Here is a 26,812-nt window from a genome sequence, read left to right on the forward strand (position 1 = left end):
TGGATGAGGAATAATCACTGTATGGGAACAGGATTTATAGAACAGTGTCTTAGCTGAGGTGGGATTTTAGGCTTGTCTTCATTAAATATTTACATTCTTATAATTCAAAAGTTTAAGCTGTATTTTTCATTAGGCATATTGCAAAACTCATTTTTTTCTATTGTTATCATTAGTAACTTTTAATCCAGTTCAAAGGTGCACTGGGTTTCTAAGTAAAACTGATGAATTTCTGTTAACGAACTACGTCCAAATACTACCTCAACTCAGAAGAAGTCAAAAGTTAGACAACATGACCATAATTGAAAGAAATTCAGAGAGAATGCACAGTAAAATTGCAGCTGAGAGATGTGAGTTTTAATGAAACAACAGTGGTTTAAATCTATACCCAGAGAAATGTAACAGATTCTCACACAAGGCAAATTTGAATTGCATATTGAGAAAAAAAAATCCCAAATCGAGTTATTCTGCAGCTAATATAACAACTTGTATTTATTTAGCAATTATAAATGAGTAAAACTACCTAAGGAACTTCACAGATGCATTATCAAACAACATTTATCAAAAAGATTTAGGGAGGGAACTCCAGAGCTTAGTGCTAAGATAGTCGAAGGTACAGCCACCAATGTTAGAGCGAAGAAGACTGGGCAAGATGCCAGAATTAGAAGAGTACAGATATCTGAGAGAGTTATGGGGTCGAAAGAGATTACATTGATATGGAGCGGCAACACCATGGAGAGATTTGAAAATTCCTTCACTCTCGCTGTGTTACCACCACCTTCTCAAGGGCAATTTGGGATGGGCAATAAAAGTGCTAGCCAGCCAGTGACGCCCACGTCCTGTGAAAGAATTAAAAACACGTGAGTTTTAAAAGTCAGGTGTTGCTTAACCGGAAGCCAATATAGGTCAGCAAGCATGGGGGTAATGGATGAAGAGAACTTGGTGCATGTTAGTTTATGAATGGCAGGGTTTTGGATGAGCCCAAGTTGGAAGGCTGGCTAGGAAAGCATTGCAATTATCGAGGCTGTGGATAACAAAAGGAGTGTTTGATGCCTATGCCACTTCTTTGAATGGTTTACTGACCAATTGTATGGAGTCTAATTGTGAGTCAAACATGGCTCAGTTGGTAGCACTTTCATCTCTGAATCACAAGGTTTCAAGTTTAAGCCTCATGCAAGGATTTGAGCAGAAAAACCAAGGCAGATACTCCAGTGCAGTACTGAGGGAGCACTGCATTGTTGGAGATGCCATCTTTTAAATGAGACATTAAACCAAGGCCCCATCTGCCTGCTTGGGTGAATGTCAAAGATCTAATGGAATTAATTCAAAGAAGAGCAGAAGAGTTATCCCCATTGTCCTGGCCAATATTTATCCCTCAATCAACATCACAAATAACAGGTTATCTGGTCATTAGCCCATTGCTGTTTGTGGGAGTTTGTTGAGCACAAGTTGACTGTTGTGTTTCCTACATTACAACAGTGACCACATTTCAAAACATACTTTATTGGCTGTAAAACATTTTGTGACATTCGATAGTCATGAAAATGAAAGTCTTTACTTTCATTAAATATTGAATTACTGAGTCATGGCTCAAAATAATTATTCAGAATAACTTGTTAAAATGAAAAATGTTCAACTCCAAGTTGGTGGTGAGATAGCTGATTCAGGCACAGAAGTGATAATGGGTCCTGCAACTGATTGTACTGCCCCTAATAGGGAAGGTGAAACCTACTTCTCCTCCTTTACAGACCCCAATCCCCACGCCAAAACCCTCAGTGGATATGTGAGCGTTTAGACAGTGGGTGAGGACAGTGTCAGACTTGGCTATAATTCCCTTCACAGTTACAAATCAGTCAACAATCTTTGTCAAGACTCAGCCATGAATCACAGCAGTTTCAGCCAACCTCAACTCACAAAAACTATAACCACAGAAGGAACAAATCACCATAAAAGGGGGAAAGATTTGAAGGAAACAAACTGCGAAAATGTAATCATGCTGATCTTAGAACATGTCATGTCTACCACTAACCACAGGTACAGCTGAAGTAAGCATTTTTAGGATATAGAAGGCTGAGATCACACTTCCGTTGAATAACCTGTGATTTCCAACAATGATTTTTAGGTGGCTATTTTCTGCATTGTGCTCCATGAGCAATGCTCCCCAATAGAAGTGCAGAATCAATACTTATATTCTCATAACCCACCTCTTGTGGCATGAGTGAACATATGAGGTTTGGTTCTTTTCATAATATACTTTCTTTTATTAGCAGCTCTAAATGCAATTATCACACTGTGACATAACATACAATTTTGGAAACTGTACTTTCAGGCAAAACTTCCTTTCATTAACAATCATATTGTCAACGCACTTCCTCCAGAGGTCAATCTACTCATATATCTGAATTTATTATGCAAAATGTTAGGCACGTGGAATTTTAAAATTAATCTTTGAGCTGAATTGTATGCAAAATACTAGCTTTGCTGATTTGCCTAAAATGAGGTTTACATTGTGCAGCTGTGCTCAGAAACAAGAAAAAGCCAGTTGCTCTTCATGATTTTACACATGAGTAGATGGAATTAGCAAACCAGACACTCTAGGTATCATGTATTCACTTTAAGTTTCAGGTATTTAGGATAAGAAAAATACGACAGCACAGAAAATTCAAAACTAGATATGTGTACAACATTAAATACAAAAAACAACCATCAAGGAAGTATTCATCAAGCTTGATAATAATAGATGATTACAGGTTCAAGTATTGTACTGTCATTGCCTACACTGAGTATCTGGAAATAAATTGTCACTATAGTAACTAGTCAGACATGTGGTCTTGCCTTTGAAGCAGGCAGAATTTTAAAAACACTTAAGAGAAATGATGCTAACATTTTTCTGAAAGGATTTTCACCATTTCACTCATTATAAACAGAAGTTTAAAAAAATGTGGACAGAAATGTTGAATGTCACAAATAGTTGGATCAAATCCTTATTTTTCTGTTCTGATTAAAATTATCTAACTCCTTAAATTCTAAGTGATATATAATGAATATTTTACTCATATAGGAATGTATTTTCTCTTGGTTTCTGTTGATTTTCTTATTAGGTATGAACATGCATTTCATTACATATTTAAATGTGGTTGCCTGTTTAGTATATGGAGACTATGGCTGTAACCAACATGGAAAGGACACAGCTCCCTTTCCTTTATATGGATCTATGTAATGGAAATAGAATGTGAAAAATGATATCTTAACATATTGAAATCAAGTAACCAGTTTGCTCTATCATCCCTGTCTCCAGTTTTCCATCCTTAAGGTGGAAATCCACTGTGGTAAACATCATGGCTAAGCCGATCCTGTCCTCACCTGACTACAATATCCATACATTCCTTAGTCGGGATAACAAGAATGCAGCAGGAACCTTGTCAGATGTTTTGGCCTTGGGAACACTAACCCAGTACAGAGCAGTGATCAATACCACAACATGTGCTGCATTTACCCACCAATTCATTGGAGTGTTTCAAAATGTTTTTTTTCTGTTTACAGGAACGACCACAAGTAACAAAGTCCTTTAAGTACATCCACCTTGTCATGATCTTCCTCTTTTGCTATCTGAAGCTCCGTGGCTATGGAACAAAATAGGATAGGGTAGCTCTGTGTGCAACGGATCTCATAAAAGGAAATACACTTAATAACTGTTTTACTTGCAGGGTGCAAAAAACTTGCATTACCTGCATGCAACTATTTGCTGCATGCACTCCTTCAACTTCCATTTCAATAAAACATTTGTATCATTCATTAAAAAAATACACAAAATTTAAGGTAATAGTTTCCAACTGGAGAAAAGCTTGGAAATCACAAGCTCGATTGGCTTAAAGGCGCCTTGGATATCCTTGCACATCAGACCACAGAAGAAGTAAAGAATTACACATTCTCTTGAATACTCTTAAAATTTTTGGAAGAGTGTTTTGGGGACAATTATTGGTAAGCTTATTTTTAAATGTGCTGAACAATGTAGTCTGTGCCTGGAAAATAAACTGTACCTTTAATATTTATGGGAACAGATACAAATAGAAGACATTTAAAATCCATGTCTAACTCTTCAGATAACCTTCCAACCCTACCTCTTGCCTGGCCATATTTTACCAGGGAAAACATTCAAGCAAGCTGCGACTTACAGCTAAAAGCCTTGGCACATTAACACATTGCAAAGGGTTCACGCATCAATCGCTTTAACACAATCTACATGCATGATACCAATCACTTACTGACATCCAGGATGTCAGTCATTGTGCATGTGCTCCTGCAATTTCCATTTCAAGGAAACTTCTGTTTTTTAAATGATACAACAGTACAAAATTTAAGGTAATAGTTTCCAACTGGAGAAATGCTTGGAAATCACAAGTTTGATTGACTTAAAGGCACCTTGGACATCTTTGCGCATCAGAGCACAGTAGTAAAATAAAGAATTAGGCCTCCTTGCGCTCAGACTACCACCATCTTACTTTCTGTTAATTGAAGGGGTATATAGGGCCATCTGACACCCTCACAAACAGCTACATGTGTCCCAAAGTGTGCATTTGTCAGTTTGAGAAGATAGCACAAAGCGAGGCAGAGTTCGTGTGTGAGCAGGGCGCTGGCTGCTGGCAATGTGCATGTCATCAATGCTCAGTGTACTTTTTCAAAAACAGCACTGTGCTGAAATTAATAAGCAACAGCATCAACTTGCATTTATACAGCACCTTCAACATAGTAAAATGTCCCAAGATACTTAACAGGAGAGCAATCAGACAAAACTTGACATTAAGGCAAAAGAGGAGATATTTGCAAGGGTGACTAAAACCTTGGCCAAAGAGGTAGGTTTTAAGGAAGGTTTTAAAAAAAGAGAGGCAAAGAAGTTCATGGAGGGAATTCCAGAACTTAGGGCCTAGACTGCTGAAGGCACAATGACCAATGGGGGTGGGGGGGGGCAAAAGGATGGTGTGCACACCTAGAGTTGAAAGAAGGCAAAGTTCTCAGAGGATTGCACTGTTGAAGGAAATTGTAATGATAAAGAGGAGCGAAGCCACACAGGATTTTAAACATGAGAATAAGAATTTGAACTTTGAGGTGTTATCAGGTCAGGAGCCAATGTAGGTCAGAGAGCATGGGTGATGGCAGACAGAACTTGATGCAAGTCAGGATACAAGCAGCAGAGTTTTGGCTGAGCTCATGTTTATCAAGGATGGAAGATGGGAGGCCAGTCAATCCATTGGAATAGTCAAGTCTGAAGGTAAGAAAGTCATGGATAAGAATTTCAACAGCAATGAGACCTAGGGGTAGATGAGCATCATGTTTGTGTCCCCCTTCAGTAGGAAAGACAATGAGCATTGCTTTAGTTACTGTAATGTGAGTCAAAGTATAAGCTGCTGGTGCACTGCTAGACTTGAATGATACAGAGCCATAAATGGTGAAGGCACTGGTAAACTTGATTGCAACCATTAGTGCCATGCCTAGGGTGGCAGGAGATGCGCCAGACCTGCACTTGGTTCCCCACTGATTCAGATAGACTTTCAGCTACAACACTGGAATCTATCTGACAATGTGGAAAATTGCCCAGTAATGTCCTGTCCACAACAAGCAGGAGAAATCCAATGCGGTCAGTTGGTACCACCCCATCAGTCTACTCTCAATCATCAGCAAATTGATGAAAGGTGTCACCAACAGTGCTGTCTACTGGCACTTACTCACCAATAACCTGCTCGCTGATCCTCAGTTTAGGTTCCACAAGGGTCACTCAGTTCCTAGCCTCATTGCAACCTCAGTCCAAATATGGACAAAGAGCTGAATCTGAGATAGGGTGAATGTCACTGCCCTTAACATTAAGGTAGCATTTGATTCAATGCGGCATCAAGGAGCCCAAGCAAAATTGAAGTCATTGGTATTCGGGGGAAACCTCTCTAATGGTTAGAGACATACCTAGCACAAAAGAAGATAGTTGTGGTCTTCAGAAGACTATCATCTCAGTCCCAGGGCATCACTATAGGGGTTCCCTGTAGCAGTTATCTACGCCCAACCATCTTCAACTGCTCCATCAATGACTTTCCTTCATCAAAAGGTCAGAAGTAGGGATGTTGGCTGATAATTGCAGTGATTAGTCCCATTCGTAACTCCTCAGATGCTGGAGAAGTCTGTGCAGCGCAACCCGACATATTGAGGCTTGGGCTGATAAGTGGCAAGTAACAAGCGCATCATTAAAATGCTAGGCAATGACAATTTCAACAAGAGAGAGTCTAACCATCTTGCTTTAACATTCAAAGTCAGTACCATTGCTGAATCCTCTACTATCAACATCCTGGGGGTTATCATGGACCACAAACTGGACCAGCCATTTAAATACTGTGGATACAAGAATGGACCAGAGACTCAGTTTTCTGCAACGAGTAATTCAACTCCTGACTCCCATAGTCTATTCATCATCTACAAGGCACAAGTCACAAGTATGATGGAATACTCTCCATTTGCCTGGTTGAGGGTCGCTCCAGCTCAAGAAGCTCAACATCATCCAAGATAAAGCAGCCTGCTTGATTGGCATACCATCCACCATCTTAAACATTCCTCCCTCACCAGTGGCACCCTGTGGCTGCCATCTACAAAATAAAATCTAGCAACTCACCAAGGCTCCTTCAAATAGCACCTTTCAAACCCCACAACCTCTACCATCTAGAAGAACAAGGGTAGCAGGCACTTGGCAACACCACCAGCTGAAGGCTTGCACATCCCTCTCCAAGTTACACATGAATCTGACTTGGGAGTATATCATCATTCCTTCATCATCTTTGTCAGCTAGGTATGTGAAGGCCTGCAGATACAGTGGCTGATATAATGGCAGGGACGACCTGTGTATTTTAGTCATCTTCTGATCTATCTAGCGTGCCTTCTTTAGTCCTGCTTCGTTACAACCATGGGAAAATGTACTTGGAGAGTCTTCAAATCAGTCCAATGCATTAATTTAGTTATTGATTGACAAAATATTTCAGGATTTACACTGATTTGTGGATTCACATGCTTCTGTGAAAGTTCAAATTGGAATAGGTCCTTCTACAGTGCCCTGGCTGTGCTGAAATCTTGTCAATACTTCATCTGCTTTCCAATGACTTACAGAATAATATGGAGTGCATTATTTAGGAAGAAAATAATTTGTTAATGACAGTTGTAAATGAAAAAAGATTATAGTAACAAAAAGAATCCAAAAAATACCCCATTTGTTGCTTAAAAGTCCAAAACATAACAACCCTCATAACAAACCAAATGAATATAGGAAAAGGGGAAGATAACTCACTGATAAAGGTTTTTGCATAGCTAATAGCACAATTTTGGCTTCAAAACCAAAAGGAGTCTTGCTGTGGAAATATTTGCATGTATTTGCATTAATGTCAGGTGGCTGGTGAGACTTTTGTTTGACACGAGTAAATACTCCTGTGTGCTCCAAATGCTGACTTTGGAAAAGTATTCCTAAAGCATGCGTGTTTCATTTTCTGGCACTTCTTGATGATGTGAACACCAGCACCTCAAGTGAGACACAACAAATATTTCTACTAATTCGACCGTAAGGTTTAAACCATCAGATGTTTTAATGAATTACCACTAGCACCATTATGTGGTCAGGTACTTTGTGCCCTTTTAACTCGCACTGGGGGTGTAATCAAGTGATTGCAAGGCGACCATTTGTAGGTGAATCAGATTTTGTACTTCACATAATTCCCTTCCCAGATTTACATTCTTTCCAGACAATGTGTCGTTAGATACCTAAGAATGAGCATCCGATTGGCTGCTAGAGATGTATAACAATAATAATAGTTTATGTCTGCTTATACTGTTCTGATTGGTTGTTGCATTGATTTGGTGGCCAGAGGCTGCCACAAACAGAAGAGCATGGGGCCCATGGAGGACTGGAGGGCAGCTGCTAATGGTTGGTGGCTGTGGTAGCAGGCTGTGGGGGTGGGGGGCGAAGGAGAGAAAAATCAGTGCAAGATAAGGGGAGTCCAACTACAAAGTTAGCTTGGCTGCAGGGATTGGGGAGGGGTGAGGAAATGGGATGGGGGAATGGCTTGGGAGGGGGGAATGCATCGGAGGTATGATAAATGGGATGGAGATGGGTTAGCATAAGAAAATGGAATGGGGTTAGAAGTGGTGATAATATGGGAAGAAGGAGTAGGGGTGAGGATGATATGAGTGGGGTGGAAAGAATGGGATGGATTTGGCATCATAGGGATGGCACAGGAATGATTCAATGGCATGGAATGGGGATTTAAAGAAGTACAATAAAGATACTAATTTCACCGTAAATGTTTTGTGGTTCATAACAGTTGCAGAATATTATGGGGTGCATCAACTGTCCCTCCGTCCCTCCTGTAAATACGCATTTTGCCTCTGCTTGAAACTTCATGTAAACAATCAGGATTAAGCAGTCACCTTGCAGATAGTCGCAGATTCAACCTGCTTTCTGTGATTCCATCATACAAACCACATGCTAATATATACTCTTGAACAAAATGTCATCTCAGAATAATACACCATCTACAACATGTAAAATTAGACCATAAAATGTTCTTATTGAAATAATAATATCATTCACAAAACCTTGAAGGTGGCAGGGCAAATTGATAAAACAACAATTCATACAGGATGCTTGGCTCTGTAAAATGGATCACTGAATACCAGAATAAGGAAGTCATCCTAAACCTTTACAATTCAATGGTTAGGCCTCAGCTGGAGTATTATGTACAATTCTGGGTACCACATTTTAGGAAGGATGTCAATTGGCCTTGGTTGACCAAGATGACACCAGGAGTGAGTAGCTTCAGTTATGTGGGAAGCTTGGACAAACTAGAATTGCTCCCCTTAGAGTAGAGGTTAAGGGGAGACCTAATAGAGGAAATAAAATTATGAGGGGTTTGAATAAGTTAAATAGGGAAAAGCTGTTACCTCTGGCAAGTGGACCCATAACCAAAGGTCATAGATTAAAAATAAATAGGAAAAGAGCTGAAGGAAAAATGAGGAGAAACGATTTCACACAGAGGGTTGTTCTTACTTAGAAAGCACTGCCTAAATGAGAGGTGGAATCAGGTTCCACAGGAACTTTCTAAAAGGCAACTGGACGCGTTTGAAGATAAGTATTTTGCAGGGTGAGAGGAGAAAGCTGGGTTTTAGGAATAAATCAGACAGTTCCTTCAAAGAGCCAGTACAGGCAAGATGAGCTGAGTGGCTGCCTTTTATTCTACAAGATTCTATAGTTAGAAATAAGACAGGAGCCTAGACTGCACAACAGTTTAGATGCAGCGACAGGATGAGGGGAGCAGAGATTCTGCCAAATTTCCACCAAAGTTATGGCGGCAAAACAAGAGGAGCTTCAAGGAAATTCACTGCCGCTGTGTTGTCAACTCAGGGGCCTTAGTTCAAATGCAGCCGAGACTGATCAGTTGACTTGAAGGATCTAACATGGAGTAAATCAATGAAGTCTCAACCCAGCTCCTGATGGGTGTGGATCTAATGTGGATAAGACATAATGACTTGGATCTGGCTGACCTGCCCCAAATCGAGTGGGAGAGGGACAGGAATTGTCACCTACTGCCACATTATCTGCCTCCACCTTTACTTCAGCTTCTTTCCTACCTATGAACCCTTATCAGAACTTATGTCACCTTCAGATTTCAATGCCCAGTGACTTCCCAACCCCCACACTTCATAGACACTTGTCCAAAGCTCCGCAATCTGTATTCTATCCTGCATTAAGTTCCACTTGCACTTCCATTGTCCTCCCTGATCTATGTGAGTTGTTTCTTTCAAAGCATTAAATTTAATGTCCTCCTTTTCACCTCCCTTTATTACCTTGTCCTACCCTATCTCTGCAATCTCCTCCATCTTTATGCCATTCCTATGTCTTCAGTCTAATGACTGTGAACGTGCTTGGATCTCCCATTCTCTTTGCCCCTACTGGTGGCAAAGACTGTCACCATCATGGCTCTTTTCTCTGGCAGCCTCTCCTTAAACCTCTCTGCCCCTCCACTTCCCTCTTAATATCTCCATCTATTACTCAAAGCGCACTCTTACTTTCCATTTGTGAAGCACCTGGCTGTTGTTCTTAATATGTGCAGCATAGTATAAATACAAGTTGGTGTTATTATTTAATTGATAAATTTATACTGCCTGATTTTAGACTTTTCAACATTGTTGTGGTGTAAGTGACTCAATAAAAATAAAAAGTAGATACTCTTCATAGTACATTCTACTTTGTGTATCCGCCTACAAAAATACTCAGAAATGTTGGCCATTCAGTTAACATAGTCATCAGCCATTCACTCCTGAAGTGAAATACCTAAAATGTCTTGCCAGATGCAGAGCACAACATGAAGCATCATTTAACTTGTATGGCTTTGTCCAACTTTCAAATTTGTACAGCAGAAAACCTACTCTACGTTAAGTACAATATTCTGCAACCAGAACAATAAAACCTGGCTGGATGGATGTTTCACAAAAGATAATTAACTGCCTTGGGATACTCGGCATCATCTGAAGAAAAGTATGCATTATTAAAAGGGCAGAATATACTGAATAAACTGAACACTTGCAGAAGGAAAGAGGTCTCTTAGCTGCAATGCATAATATTTTTAAGTACCCCTAGCCCTCTCAGCCCCACACCACACTGCTGTCACTCTTCCTGCTCCAAACAGAAGGGCAAGAGTCTGGAACACAGATTTCCACAGAATTACCGTCAACACTACTATACTGTTACACATTAAATCCTGGAGTTGGACTAGTACTCAGTTTGTCTTCCCTCCTCTGAAATAAAGATGAGCCTTAACTAGTCTTCCTCCTCAGAATCCCAGACAAGAAATGACAAAGCTTAGCCCGTTAGAGCAAGTCACATTTAGATGTCAATTGAGACTCAGATTTAAACACTAACCCTTTGCTTGGGGGTCCCACATTCATCTATGAAAGCTATTGATCTGCCACTTGTAAACATAAAGGCTTAAATGGATTTTCAAACTTTCCTAGAGTGACATAGTCAATATCCTACCTTCTAGAAGGCAGTGTCAGTTATCATTTTGGAATTTTTTTGTTAGTGTGATATACACAGCAATAGAAATAACATACATGCAAGACAGCAAATCCAGAACGCTGATGAGATAGTCAGAAACTTGATGGCTAAAAGCAAAATACTGCAGATGCTGGAAATCTGAAACAAAAACAAAAACTGCTGGAAAAACTCAGCAGGTCTGACAGCATCTGTGGAGAGGAATACAGAGTTAACGTTTCGAGTCCGTATGACTCTTCTTTGGAGCTAAAGAGAAGCAGAAATATGGTGGATTTTATACTCATTAAGAGGGGGTGGACCAGGTGAAGCAAGATAGAAGGACAGGGATAGGTGGGAGCTAAGGAAAAATTGACAAAGATGTCCATCCTCTCTTAAACAGTATACTTGTGTCCATGACATTTTTGTCAATCTTTCCTTAGTTCCCACCTATCCCCGATCTTCCATCTAGCTCCACCCCCTCTTAAACAGAATAAAATCCATCACATTTCTGCTTCTATTTAGCTCTGAAGAAGAGTTATAAGGACTCGAAATGTTAACTCTGTTTCTCTCTCCACAGATGCTGTCAGACCTGCTGAGTTTTTCCAGCATTTGTTGTTTATATTTCAGATTTCTAGCATCCGTAGTATTTTGCTTTCCCCTTGAAAACACCCTGGAATCCAGTTTAAATAAGCACTTGAATGCATATTCTATAAATGGAGTAAATAGAGAGGTAATAATAAAGTACCTTAGCGTAGTATTTTCAGAAATAGTTGCCAAAATGATCATGCAAGATGAAAGGTGATTTTTTTTAACCAAAGTAGAATTAGAATCTGCACATTAAAAAATCCATTATATTGTAACTAAAATAAGCTTCTAAATGTCCTTTTACTGATGGGAAATTTGGGTTTATTTATCAAAAAATAGAAATGATCTAATTTTGACAATTTTTTTCTTGACCAAGTGTAAAGGTACCAGAAATTAATTTCTGTTCAAAGTAAAATTCAAGTTGTCTTTGAAAGATGACTAAATACTGGGGGCACATTAAAGCTGAAAACATACTGTCATTATTTTGGCTGCATCTCAAGAACAAAATAGAAATTTTGGATAGAAAGATCAGCACAGGGGCAGTTCTCTGCAAAATAATTAGTTACCCAGAGACATACTTCCATTTTTGTAAAATATTTATTAATTCTGGGTAGGTAAATTATTGTTTAATTAAACCAGGGGGAATTAAACCCCATGAATGCAGCGCAACGTTAGATGAAATCTCGGATATTTCAGAGCCCTCACTATCATCTTCAATTTTTCCATGGTAGTTTTTTAAAAAAAACTCATTGTAATTATAAAGTTCATTACTGAGTTATTTCATTCTTGCAAATACACCTCTATTACTTCAGATTCTGTCTGTTGTAATTAATTCAGTTGAGAGGACTGGACCACACAAAAATCTTAAAATAATTTATTTTTTCTGTTAATTTATTCCTGATAGGAAATTTAGGAATCCCAGAATATGCAGTATCTCCTTATCAAAATGTAAGAATTATTGCTCTTGAGCCAGCCACAAGGGAAGTACAAATGGGTTTTCCACAGTGACTCACTGTTAGACTTCTCGTTCCTTTCTATTGACAATGCCTCACCTCTAGTCAGTTAATTTTCTTTTCCCCACACAGAAATGGCGTTTCCAGATCTGAAACTTATAGAGTGAAAACTCAGAGTTATATGCGTTGCCTCTCCATTTCTGAGCACTGCAGCTTACTACCCCATTACTTTGAAATGTTTTCCTCTGTTTGTTATTACTCATTTTGACTCTTTGAGGCTGTTGTTCAGGTGTAGGCAAACCCCTCTGTAAAGTAAACAAAATCAGTGTAGTGAACAATCTACAAAGTTTTGCAGGTCACTGCTGTCATTACTACTTGTACTTAGCCTCTGAAAATCTATGTTTCATTGAGAAGCGGCAATGAGGGGCAACATTTTGGAGAAAAAGTCCATAACTGTGCAGATCGGCACAATTCTCATGAAAGGTTATCAGACTGATGTGCCAATTCTATTTCTTTCTCCAAAGATACTGAATGACCGGCTGAGTGTTTCCTGCAATTTCTGTATTTTATTGTGTATATGCACAGGTCCTGAAAAAGACCTAGAAAAAGCAGAACATAACTATGCACAGCCAAAATTGAGTAAATTGACTGACCATCACAATATCATACTGAGTATTAAATGTAACCTCTCTCTTAAACTGTGACTATAATTTTGGGGATTCATATTAAAGAAATAGACAGCAGTTCTTTGCTCTTTATTGTAGTTTTAAAAAGAAATGAAATTAGCACTTGGGAGGATTCTGAACTCATTAAATCCCACAACAAATCTGTGTAAGGAACATTCATTTTTCAAAGACTGCTGCTGGCGTGACTGAAAGTATTTTAATGATGAATTAACACAAAGCGAGTTCATCGGTTTCTTTAAAATGGAAGTGTTTTATACTGAAGCCATTGTCATTACGTGACATGCAATTCTTTTTCATCTATCAAAAAACTACATATTTCTTTCAGGTTGCAAAAGATCCAAAGTACAGATAATCCACAGATTTGTACAACCAACTCTGAGCTGTAAGTTACATGCACAAACTACATCTCAGAACGCACAAGAATATTGTTGCAAAAGTATGCTTCCGTTTTCAACGACAAGTTAGGAAGGATTCGAGGGCTACAGGCCAGAATCCATGCAGACCCAAACGCAAACCCCAGATTTATAAGAGCCAGATCTGTCCCTTATGCTCTAGGGGCAAGGTTGAAACCAAACTGAATAGACTGGAAAAATTGGGCATCCTACAATCAGTGCAATTTTCTGAATGGGCAGCACCCCTCTTACCTATGTTGCAGCTGGACCAAAGCAAGCGTTTATGCAGTGATTATAAGCTAACTGTCAATAAGGTGGCCAAACTTGACAGACACCCGATATCCAAGATTGAGGAATTATATTCAAAGTTGGCAGGGGGCACTACATATTTGAAATTAGACATAAACTATGCTTAACAGCAGGTAGAGTTGGAAAAGGACTCTAGGGAATTCGTCACCATTAATGCCTACCAAGGATTGTATCAATACACACGTCTACCCTTTGGAGTCTCCTCAGTGCGTGCTATTTTCCAAGGAACAATGGAAAACTTACTCCAAGGATTGCCCGATATTAGTGTTTACCTGGATGATGAATTGGTCACGGGACTGACTGACAATAAACACTTAGCAAATCTAGACATGGCGCTCAAACGTTTTGCATAAGCCGGGGTATGTTTAAAATGAGAGAAGTGTCTGTTCCAAGCCAAGGAGGCAGTTTGCTTGGGCCACATAATTGATGTGCAGGGCCTGCATTTTGAGGAAGAAGTAGTCCAGGCCATTCGTGAGGCACCTGCCCTGAGAAATACCACAGAGCTTAGGGCCTTCTTAGGCATGGTAAACTACTACGGCCGATTCCTCCCAAATCTCTCAACCGAGCTGGCCCCGTTGAATGGCCTCCTTAATAAGAACCAGAAACTGAGTTGGCAAGCCCTGCACCAGGATGCCTTCCTGAAAGTGAAGCGATTGTTAAGATTGTCGGCCTTGTTGGTCCAAGAAGAAATTAATTTTAACATGTGACATGTCCCCTTATGGAATAGGGACTGTCCTTTCACATCGGATGGCAGATGGCTCCGAACGACCCATTGGTTATATATCCCACACCCTCACTGTCGCAGAGTGACCATATTCCCAGATTGAAAAAGGGGGCTTATCTACTGTGTTCAGCATCCGAAAGTTTCATCAATATCTCCACAGTCGCCATTTCTATATTATAACCAATCATAAGCCCCTACTGGGATTATTTGGAGAAGATAAAACGATACCCCCTATCGCATCGGCTCATATTCAGAGATGGACACTAATACTAACCACCTATGAATTCGAATAGTCAAATCGCACATGCCGACACACTAAGCCACCTTCCACTGCCAGCTATTAAGGAGGAGGCTCTGATTCCCCAGGAATGGGTCTTAGTGCTAAATTTTCTAGATTCCTCCCCTGTTCAAACCAGACAAATCCGTGAGTGGACAAGCCAGGACCCATTATTTCCTAACGTTTGGGAGCAGGTTTTGAATGGTTGGTCAGGTGGATCTAAATTCAAGGAGATGAAGCCCTATTCTGATCACAAATATGAACTCTCCTGCCAGGACGGCATATTACTCTGAGGAGCAAGGGTTATCATGCCCCCGAGGGGGCGAAGGCCGTCATTAGCTGAGCTACATAGCGCTCACCCAGGCATCAGTAGATGAAGATGCTCGCACGCTTTGTGGTGATCAGGCATGAACTTGGATACTGAAACCCTGGTCAAAAGCTGTCCTCAACACCAGCAGGTGCAAAAGCTGCCCCTCTCCTTAGCTGCATTGCACCCATGGGAATGACTGGGGTGGCTATGGGTGCACCTCTGCGTCGATTACTGGGACCCTTCTTCTGCACAATGTTCCTTTTACTGATTGACTCCCACTCCCAATGTGAAGTCCGGTCACCCACATTGGTTGCCACCATTGACCATTTGCGGCAGAGTTTTGCAGTGCATGGGTTGCCAGAGGTCCTCGTATCTGACAACGGGACCGCTTTTACCAGCGGGGAGTTCCACAGATTCACAGTCCTTAACAGCATTACCCATATCAAAACCTCACCCTACCACCCAGCATCAAACAGCATGACTGAGTGGGCAGTCCAAACCTTTAAATCCGGGATGAAAAAGATGGAAGGGGATTCCAGCAGCACGAGATTGTCCCGGTTCTTGTTCGCATACCGGACCACACCACACACACAATGACCGGCATTGCCCCTGCAGAACTACTAATGAAGAGATATCTCCGCACCCGCCTGACCCTTATCCAGCCTAATTTAGAGGGGGGTGTGAAGAAAAGCCAAGAAGAACTGAAGACCAGGCAAAGAACTTTCACGGTGGGAGATGCGGTCCTCGCGATGAACTTTGGAGATGGGCCCAATTGGCTGTTAGGTGAGGTGAGAGCAGTAACTGGACCCTTCTCCTATAATGTGTCAGTAAATGGCCAAATAATTAGATGACATGTGGATCATCTCCACAAAAGAACGCCAGTCTCACAAGAAGAAATGCAGTCTTCATCTAAGCTTGAATCAGTTCTGCATGTACAGGACAGGTCACATGATTTGGAAGTACCAGTGGGGCCTGTGGGACCCGAGGGGGTCGGGGAGACAAACCTGCCAAATTCCACTGAGGAACCAAGTGGACAACTGTCCCCTGAAAAGGAGGTCTCGAAAAAACCAGCCGAGGTTGTTGAATTGAGATGCTCAACAAGTCCAAGAAAGCCTCCTGAGAGACTTCATGTGTAAAGTTATTACTGTCAATAGTTCACATGTTATTAAGTATGTCAACTATATTTTTTAAGTAAAGGGGTAGGGATGTGGTAAAGTGGAGTACCACGTACCTTTAAGGAAATGCAAGTGGACTAACCATTTGACATTACTGACCAATCAATGTACAGCGGGTTACTGGTTAATTGTAAGTGTAGAGCTGGAGGTGGTTGTGCGAACAAACAAGGATTTAATGCTCTGCTTTCTGTTGCAATAAACAATCACAGTTTGTTTTTATGTCGGTCTCTCTCCATTATTGATAGCGAGCAACAACTAATAAGTGTATATGAAGGCATGCAATTCGAGTTTACTTGACTAGTGAACTCAAAGGCTCAAGACATAGAACAACCATATTGAGTAAATGTACCACTTAATAATAAATCACAGAATTCATCCCATCTAAAATGGAAATTCACTTATCGAGGCTGAAGTTTGCAATTAAAATTAAAATGGCCTAAACTTGCTTCCTGCAGTGTTCCAATTTTGCACAACATTTAGGATATACCTTGAAGACACGATTATGCTGTGACTCATTAGCTCTACATTCCATTTTAATAATGAGTACAGAATGAACAGCAACACATTTTTAAACAAGATATGATATGGGTTTAAAGCAGTTGAGCTCTGCGCACACATGAAACACATCTGGTATTTATTCACAGACACAGAATGGAATTTTTCCAGCAAATATTTACTTTCCGAAATTTATTAATTACCAGATCTACTTACAAAAGTACAAGGAAAATGAGGTTCCTTAGATCTGTTTAAAGTAACTCGGGCGGCAATTAATTTGGAATTTTGCTAAACTAATTTTGCCATCTATGAAATTCGAATATATTTTTGTACTTTATGGGATGCTATAAACAAAGACCTTTTTAATACGTTATATTCATGAAGAAATCTTGAAGAAGCAAAGTGGAATTTTCAGAAGTTTAAGACAACAGAAATATTGGCCTGATGTGACTTGTTTTCTTCATACTTCAGCCCACATTTCCTCAGTCTCATTTGAGCTTCAAATTGACAACAGTATCTTGTCCACTGTCCATTCCTTATTGCTGACAAATCCAGAAGAGCTTCAATGCAAGAAAGATAAAACAGGCAGGCTGAAGTACTTAAACATGATTATTGTAACTAATTCTTTGCTCCTTTCGGGGAATATGGCACATATAAGGCCACATAAAAATCCTCACTTACACACGTGAGTGTGAGGTCTGTTTTAATAAGGGATTAGTTGAAACAATAATTTACAAAAAAAATGGGGGATTATTATCATCCAGTTCAGCACACCAGGAATAATTTGAACAGCAACAAAGCTAAGACAGATAAGGAAGTCATAAAGTAATCAGTGACTACACACTTTCAAGTGAGTATGACTACAGCATATGAACTAAAAGCTTCAGCAATGAAGCAAGTAAAATTTAATGTTTAATTAGCTTCAGTTCAAGAGCAGTAACTTCTTTGGAAGTTAAAATAAAGTTATTAAAAAGTTGCATTTAAAAAATTAAATATTTTCTTTCCCAAACAAAATGACCTTTTACTGCGATTAAATTCCACGTATGTGGTCATTCATCGTGTATAAAGTGAGATAATGATAATGTTCCAGTGAAGTTCAACACAAACTGGAGGAACAGCACCTCATCTTCCGACTAGGCACTTTACAGCCTTCCAGACTGAATATTGAGTTCAACAACTTTAGATCATGAACTCTCTCCTCCATCTCCACCCCTTTTCTGATCCCCCTTTTTCCCAATAATTTATATAGATTTTTCTTTTCCCACCTATTTCCATTATTTTTAAATGTATTTCCATCCATTGTTTTATCTCTACCTTTTAGCCTATTTTGATCCCTTCCCCCCCCCCAACCCCCATTAGGGCTATCTGTACCTTGCTCATCCTGCTTTCTACCCTTAATGTCACCTATTAGCACATTTCTTAGCTAATATCACCACCGTTAACACCTCTTTGTCCTTTTGTCTATGACATCTTTTGGCAATCTCCACCTATCACTGGCCCTCTATCCAGCTCTACCTGCACCACCCTCCGCCCCCCCCACCCCCCACCCCAAACCAGCTCATTTTTCACCGCTCTTCTATTTTTCCTTAGTTCTGTTGAAGAGTCATACGGCCTCGAAACGTTAACTGTATTCCTCTCCGCAGATGCTGTCAGACCTGCTGAGTTTTTCCAGGTATTTTTATTTTTGTTTTTATTTTGGATTTCCAGCATCCGCAGTTTTTTGCTTTTATCTTAGTGTTTAATTGACTGCCACTTCTCCTCAAGGAATGCCAACCTTAAAGAAGTATAGCTCTTCTCTCCGACAGGATTTCCGCTTGTCTCTTTTGCCTTGTTCACCTTCATTGCTTTCCATTCCTCTCCTGGTGTTTGACAAGGTGTTTACTAAAACTCACTTTCACAGCCATATTTCCTTCCTCAGTGACTGTCTCCGTCTCCGGCTTACCCCAGATGGATTTCAACTGAAGTTCCATCCCTCATGTTTCGAACCCACCCAGGATTACAGTTATCTCCGGGATATACAACACTCCTCGGACTACTGTTCTCGTCGCATCCTGAGATCTACACTCAGTGCCATACGCCGCCTCATAAACATACTCGACCTCTCCCTCCAGCAACACCGACACACCCTATTTCTAAGCTGCCTGTGCCCCCAGTTTCATTTTATTCTTCGTCTCATCCGACGCCTCAACAAGAAACCTTGTCTCTTTCTTTCAGGTGCAAAGGAACGCAAGCTCCAACAACTCATCGACACCAATGCCCATCCAGGACCCTCCACCCCTGCCCGTCCCTCTGTCCCCATCCTGTCTTCCAATCCCAGCCCCTGCCGTGTATTCACCATACCCTCTGACCTTCCCCTCTCTGGTGCTGAACATTCAATGCTCAGCAAAGGACTCAGTTTCATACCCTTATGCCTTCATCTCAATGAATTTCGGGCTTGGCATGATGTTGAACTCTTCTTCCGCCGTCTTCGTCTCCATGCTCACTTCTTTGGGCAGGAGTCCTCTCCCCGTTCCCAAAGCCCTTAACCTGGACCCCTCCCTCTGGACTCTTACCTTCTCTTGATCTTTTCATTGAGAACTGTCGGCGTGGCATCAGTTGTGTCAATTTCTCTGCCCCTCTCACCCACTGTAACCTGTCTCTGAACTTGCTGCACTCCATTCTCTTAGGTCCAATCCTGACATTGTCATCAAACCTGCTGACAAGGGTGGCTGCTGTTGTTGTCTGGTGCACTGACCTCTACCTCGCAGAGGCTGAGCATCAACTCGCAGACACTTCCTCCTACCTCCCCCTGGACCAGGACCCCACCACTGAACATCAAGCCATTGTTTCCAGGACTGTCACTGACCTCATCTCCTCTGGAGATCTTCCTTCCACAGCTTCCAAACTCATTGTCTCCCAACCTCGGACAGCCCGCTTCTACCTCCTACCCAAAATCCACAAACAGGACTGTCCCAGCAGACCAATTGTGTCAGCCTGTTCCTGCCCCATGGAACTCATTTCTTGCTATCTTAACTCTATTCTCTCTCCCCTTGTCCAGTCCCTTCCCACCTACATCCACAATTCCTCTGACACCCTACATCATATCAACAAGTTCCAGTTCCCTGGCCCCAACCACCACCATGGACCTCCATCCCCCACCGGGATGGTCCGAGGGCTCTCCGCTTCTTCCTCGAACAGAGGCCTGAACAATCCCCATCCATCACTACTCTCCCCCGTCTGGCTGAACTTGTTCTCGTGCTGAACAATTTCTCCTTAAACTCCTCTCACTTCCTCTAAATAAAAATTGTGGCTATGGGTACCCACATGGGCCCCAGCTATGCCTGTCTCTTTATGGGTATGTGGAACATTCCTTGTTCCAGTCCTACTCCAGCCCCTCCCACAACTCTTTCTCCGGTACATCAATAACTGCTTCGGTGCTGCTTCATGCTCTCGTCTGGACCTGGAAAAATTTATTAATTTTGCTTCCAATCTCCACCCCTCCATCATATTCATATGGTTCATCTCTGACACTTCCCTTCCCTTCCTTGACCTCTCTGTCTCAATTTCTGGTGATAGACTGTCCACCAATATTCATTACAAGCCCACCGACTCCCACAGTTACCTTGACTACAGCTCCTCACACTCCGCTTCCTGTAAGGACTCCATCCCATTCTCTCAGTTCCTTCGCCTCCATCGCATCTGTTCTGATGATGCCACTTTCAAAAACAGTTCCTCTGACGTGTCTTCCTTCTTCCATAACCAAGGTTTTCCACAGGGCCCTCAACCGTGTCCGGCCCATCTCCCACGCATCCGCCCTCACACCTTCCTCTCCCTCCCAGAACCATGATAGGGTCCCCCTTGTCCACACTTATCACCCCACCAGCCTCCCATTCAAAGGATCATCCTCCGCCATTTCCACCAACTCCAGCATGATGCCACCACCAAACACATCTTCCCTTAAACCCTCCGGCGGCATTCCACAGGGATCATTCCCTCCGGGACACCCTGGTCCACTACTCTATCACCCCCTACATCTCAACCCCCTCCCACAGCACTTTCCCATGCAACCGTAGAAGGTGCAACACCTGCCCCTTTACTTCCCCCTCCTCACCGTCCAAGGGCCCAAACACTCTTTTCAAGTGAAGCAGCATTTCACTTGCACTTCCCTCAATTTAGTCTACTGCATTCGTTGCTCCCAATGCGGTTTCCTCTACATTGGAGAGACCAAACACAGACTGGGTGACCGCTTTGCGGAACACCTTTGGTCTGTCCACAAGCATGACCCAGATCCCCTTCACTTTTTGTAATGATCATTCGTTGGCTATTTGACTGCTGTACACATCATTGCCAATCTCCATCCAGTTCTCACCCAATACCTACAGGTACACTTTCCAGCACAGATCATAGGGCAGCAGCTAGGAGTAAGAACTGGGTTGATTTTCACACTAAGATAAAAGCAAAAAACTGCGGATGCTGGAAATCCAGAACGAAAACAAAAATAAAAATTCCTGGAAAAACCCAGCAGGTCTGACAGCATCTGCGGAGTGGAACACAGTTAACATTTTGAGTCCGTATGACTCTTCAACAGAACAAAGGAAAAATAGAAGAGAGGTGAAATATAAGCTGGTTTAAGGGGGGGTGGGGCAGGTAGAGCTGGATAGAGGGCCAGTGATAGGTGGAGATTGCCAAAAGATGTCATAGACAAAAGGACAAAGAGGTGTTGACGGTGGTGATATTAGCTAAGAAATATGCTAATAGGTGACATTAAGGGTAGAAAGCAGCAAGATACAGATAGCCCTAATGGGGGTGGGGGGTGGGGGCGGAAGGGATCAAATTAGGCTCCTGCATTCGCTGCTCCCACTGCGGTTTCCTCTACATTGGAGAGACCAAATGCAGACTGGGTGACCGCTTTGCGGAACATCTTCGGTCTGTCCACAAGCAAGACCCAGACCTCCTTGTCGCTTGCCATTTCAACTCACCACCCTGCTCTCATGCCCACATGTCCATCCTTGGCCTGCTGCAATGTTCCAGTGAAGCTCAACGCAAAGTGAGGAACAACACCTCATCTTCCAACCAGGCACTTTACAGCCTTCCAGACTGAATATTGAGTTCAACAACTTTAGATTTTGAACTCTCTCCTCCATCCCCACCCCATTTTCCGATCCCCCTTTTTTCCAATAATTTATAGAGCTTTTTCTTTTCCCACCTATTTCCATTTTTTAAAAATTTTTTCCATCCATTGTTTCCTCCATCTCCTACTCCTTCCTGCTGCTCGTGCCACAGCCTCTTCCCTCTTGAGCTTCAGCCTTCCTTCTGGGCTCTGACAGTTTACTTTGACTGGCTTCTAATGTCTCAATGTGAAACAGTGCAATGTCCATCCTCTATGCTCCCTAGGACGAAGCACTACTCGCACTTCTGAAGCACTAATTTTTGCCTTGCACCAAGGCAGCGGGGGGGGGCAACAAAAAAATTGCCCTAGCAGATCAGCAGTCCCACCATCCCACTCCTTTGGGTTTCGAGAAGGCAGTGGGAAATAAGTTCTTGACACTTCTGGGACAGTAAATACAAACTAATATATAAATGTGCAGGGGTACCTCACCTTTCCAGAGGGGTTACCAAGGTTATCTAAAACAAATGCACAAAGAACAGGCCTCCTCTGACCAGGTCTGCTCTGCACACTTTGACATCCCCACTGTGTGGATTCTGAAATATGAAATCAGTGGAGGCCGATTTAAATGGCCAGCTGCCCCAATGAACTGCGCATGCGCAAAATTCGGCCAGCCGAATTGTCCTTCTGACAGCTTGACAACTTCTGCTACTTTCACCAAGACGGAGAGCCTCTCAATCATGTCGAAAATGTGGGCCCAAGTTTGAGGGTCGAACTTCAGATGAAACTAAGGATCAGATACACAAATAATTTGATTATCATCAGAGAATTACAGGATGAAAAGAGAATGAGCAACAAAAGCAAACTCAATCCAATATGGTTTGAACAGAGAAATGAATATTGTGAAATGTTTGCATCTGGACCACTTCAAATCAAGAATTTCCTCCTTCACCGTTTTCCTTAACTTACCTGAAGATGTTGACTCATGTGAGATAGAGTTTCATGGACACCAGTCAACCGTTAGTACTTAGAGTGTCCATTCTTCATTTGTGATTCCAAAAAATGAATGCTGGTAGGCTATTCAACAGTAGAGGCATTTACACAAGTGCATCTTCTGGTAATAGTCACTGGATTGTTTTGGTCTCTTCTGGTGCTACGTGCTGCCATTTTCAGAGTTACAAAATTACACTGGGAGTCATTTTGACATTGTGTGATAATTGGTAATAGAGATTCATCAGCCTGTTTTACACAGTTACCCATTTTCATTTTCACTGAGGACAAGGAGAAGTGTAGATTGACTTGGGATTCGCTATTGTCCATTTTACACGAACTGCATAAAATTAAAATCACTCCCATTGTATCCCAGAAAATGTTTCCACTAGAATGCATATTCAGCCTTTCCCCTGTCTCAGGCTAACTCATTTGTTTTATTTATCTGTAAGATTCAGATGATCCAAATTCAGGGAGGTCTGCATTCTGGGTGGTCCAAACTCAAAGACTGAGGAATGTGTATTTTCACTCCAAAAGTACTGTCAACTAACATGTGTTGCACCACATAAATATTGACTAAGAAACATTGTCAGTACTCTTCATTCACAGCCTTTGCCTTCAGTAGAAAAATATAAACTTCCTCTGAACAGAATGGATTTCTGGTTTAGAAAGTTGTTTCACCAGATGATGATAAACATGGCCATCTAAGAGGTTAAAGGTGAGTGATAGAGGTTATTAGACATTAGTTGGTGAAATCTATTGGTAATGCTAGAATACGCTGGAACCCAAGCACGTTACTTCACAGTGAAGGGTGTCAATTCTTATTCCTGATTCTCCAAAGGATTAAACACATCTCAGCAGTGCTGTAATGGAGAATTAATAGGCAGAGGTTAACTGTCTCACAGGAAAAGAGGAAAAACCTGGTGGAATTGAACCTTATGTCACATTTTGGGAGCTATCTGGCACATCGTTGGGATGAGAGGGGGTGGTCCTTGGGATTATAAATGATATAAGTGCTGCTACTGAGTTAAACTTAAGAAAAAAAGCAGATGACTGGCAGGAGGAGGGATTCTGCCCTGAGCCTAAAGGCAAAATATGAGAGTTCAGTTTGGTACAGCCAGTAATTGTACCAAAATTTAAATAATTCTGAGAATACAAGTACAGTAGTGTGGTGAATTCATTAGTTTCTTTATGTACAGGAAGCAAAATGAAGCTGAATGGGATACTTCTTTTTGATGAAAACTGGTACTTAGTGTGTTCATGTGTTGTGAAATAAAGTAGCTTAAGAATTCATATCTGACCTGGCATTCTCACTGTTCACTTGGTCCATCTTTGGAGAGATTGAACAACCAAATGTTCAGATGATATGTACCTGGGCTTTGTTAGACCCCTGCCTATGGTTTCAAATAGAAGGTACAGGGTAGTGTGAGTCAACTCCTATAAAAGTACAAAAGCAAAACACTGGGGATGCTGGGAATCGGAAATAAAAAAACGATGCTGGGAATACTTAGAGGGTCAGGCAGCATCTGTCAAAAGAGTTAACGTTCCAGGTCGATGACCTTTCATCAGAACTCAAGTATAGAAATCAGATGCTCAGACTGCTTTTGGGAGTGACCTTCGCCACTAACCAGAGATGATATCTATGGCACAGCTAATATTATATATATCCCAATAACCACACAGCAGCACTGGTAGAGGTGAGGGAGCCCATCTCCCCGGTGAGGGAAAGCTAAATTGGCACAAGAAGAAATTGGAGCATGAAATGATAATACTTTACAAAATGAAAACTAAAAATAATATAGATGAAGGGCAAATACATATTATGTAAACAAATATAGCTTGACTTACTCAACTCTGATGGGTGGGTTAAAATACAATTATATCTTCTTCTTTCTTAAAATGGAGTCTCACTATTCTACAAATGATCAAAGCAGAAACTGGAAACTTTAGACCTACCATTGATTTACTGTGCTTATGCACAGATCTGTGGGCGGTAAATAATAAGGCTGACCGAGACTTAAACTTGTGGCATCCGTTCTGCTCATTCTCGCATTTCCCTCATGCCATGGCCACCTTTAGTTCACTTCACAGGAGGCAATCATGGACTCATCAGACCCTTCCCTCGCACGTTCACCTGGACATCCTCAATTCCGGTCCCCTTCCCCCCCAGAACCCCTTCCCCTCTCCGGAACTCCTCTCCCCCCCACCCCCTCCCCAACCCCTTGGAACCCCTTCCACCACCCGTAGTCCTCCCACCCTGCCGGACTTCCTCCCCACTTAGTCCCTTCCCCCTCCTGACTCCCTCAGATGCCCTTACTTCTTCCACCGGCCTTAGTCCTTCCCCGCTCCTGACTCCTTCCTCCAGCCTTACCCCTTCATCCAGTCTCACTTCTTCCTTCAGTTTTATTCCTTTCCCCTTGCTGACTACTTCCTGCACCCCTACTCCCTCCCCTCTCCACATTCCTTCCTCCCCCTAGACTCCTTCCACTCTCCGCATTCCTTCCTCCCCCCAGACTCCTTCCACTCTCCGCATTCCTTCCTCCCCCCAGACTCCTTCCACTCGCCGCACTCCTTCTACCCTTCCAAATTCCTTCCCTTACACCTTTCACACACCCCCCGTACATCTACCTCCCCAGTTACCATCTTCTCCCGCGTTATCCCCTCCTCCCCATATTCCCTCTCCCCTCCCAACCTCACCCCCCGACACCTTCGCTCTCCCCATCCCAACCTCACCTACCCCACGCCCCCCAACCCGCAACCTCACCCCCCGACACCTTCACTCCCCTAATCCCAACCTCATCCACCTCCCCCTCATCACTCCACCCCCCACCCCCCCACACCTCCCCTGGATACCTCTTCCTCTCCCAGTTGATTCTGGACCTTTCTCTCCCACCTCCCCAACTATCACCCATTGTGAACATCAAAGGTGACTTTCCAACTTCCGTGAGCTGCTTCGCAGCAGAGCCAGGCCCATGAGAATTCACCCAGCACGCCATGGACGTTCCTCCAGGGTCCTGTTGCTGTCAGGCTCCAGCAACGTGGCTTCTGCTCCTCAGATGTCCATGATGTGAGCAATGCCCTGGCTATAAGTCCTGACTTTTGCACGTCACAGTTGCCAAGACGTGTTCTGTACCAGCGTGTTTTCCCACTTACATGGGTGGACGATCCAGTGGGGGGAATGAGCCCGGCGGGCTGGTCTTATAATGATATGTAGATGCATTACAAATGAGGTTCCCGACATCCGATGGTGGGGAAAGTGGCAGAGTGCACAATCAAAAACTGGTTTTGCGACATAGTGAAACTGATTTTTGGCCTCACCATATCATCCGTTGATGCCGTCGAACATGCTCAACGCCAGTGGGCATAGAAAATCCTGGCCGATGGTTTTGGGATCTTGCTTTAAACAACAGTTGCTTACAATTTTGCATGACTTACATTGCTCAACATTATATCATGAGAATCTGAGAAGAACCTCAAAACTTTGTGAGGATTCAGAGAAATGCCAGTTGCAGCAAGGCAAAGCTACATCACAGTGGTACAACTCCAGTATTTCCAAGCAACGTTTAACTGGGGCAGGTTATGCAAAGCAAAACTTGGGTGATCCTCAATGAGGGGCTGTTAAACATCAGCTGATACCATGATATTTCAATGGAATGAAAGCAGATGAGATTTGCTCAGTGCAACCCATGACTCACTCAAGCAAAAGAGGAAGGTTGCTCAATACAGTAAAAAGCTCAACACAACTCAAACAGCGTGTATGCAGAATTGATATAAGTGTAA

General features: G+C 42.2%; 1 protein-coding gene across 8 annotated transcripts in view; it reads right to left on the minus strand.

The window, feature by feature from the left end:
* The window catches only part of LOC121280429 (LIM domain-binding protein 2), a 330,324-nt gene that overhangs the window by 153,146 nt on the left and 150,366 nt on the right, over positions 1 to 26,812 (minus strand). The window lies entirely within an intron of this gene.

This window comes from Carcharodon carcharias, chromosome 1 (genome assembly GCF_017639515.1).
Source record: "Carcharodon carcharias isolate sCarCar2 chromosome 1, sCarCar2.pri, whole genome shotgun sequence".
In the NCBI taxonomy this organism is placed as follows: domain Eukaryota; kingdom Metazoa; phylum Chordata; class Chondrichthyes; order Lamniformes; family Lamnidae; genus Carcharodon; species Carcharodon carcharias.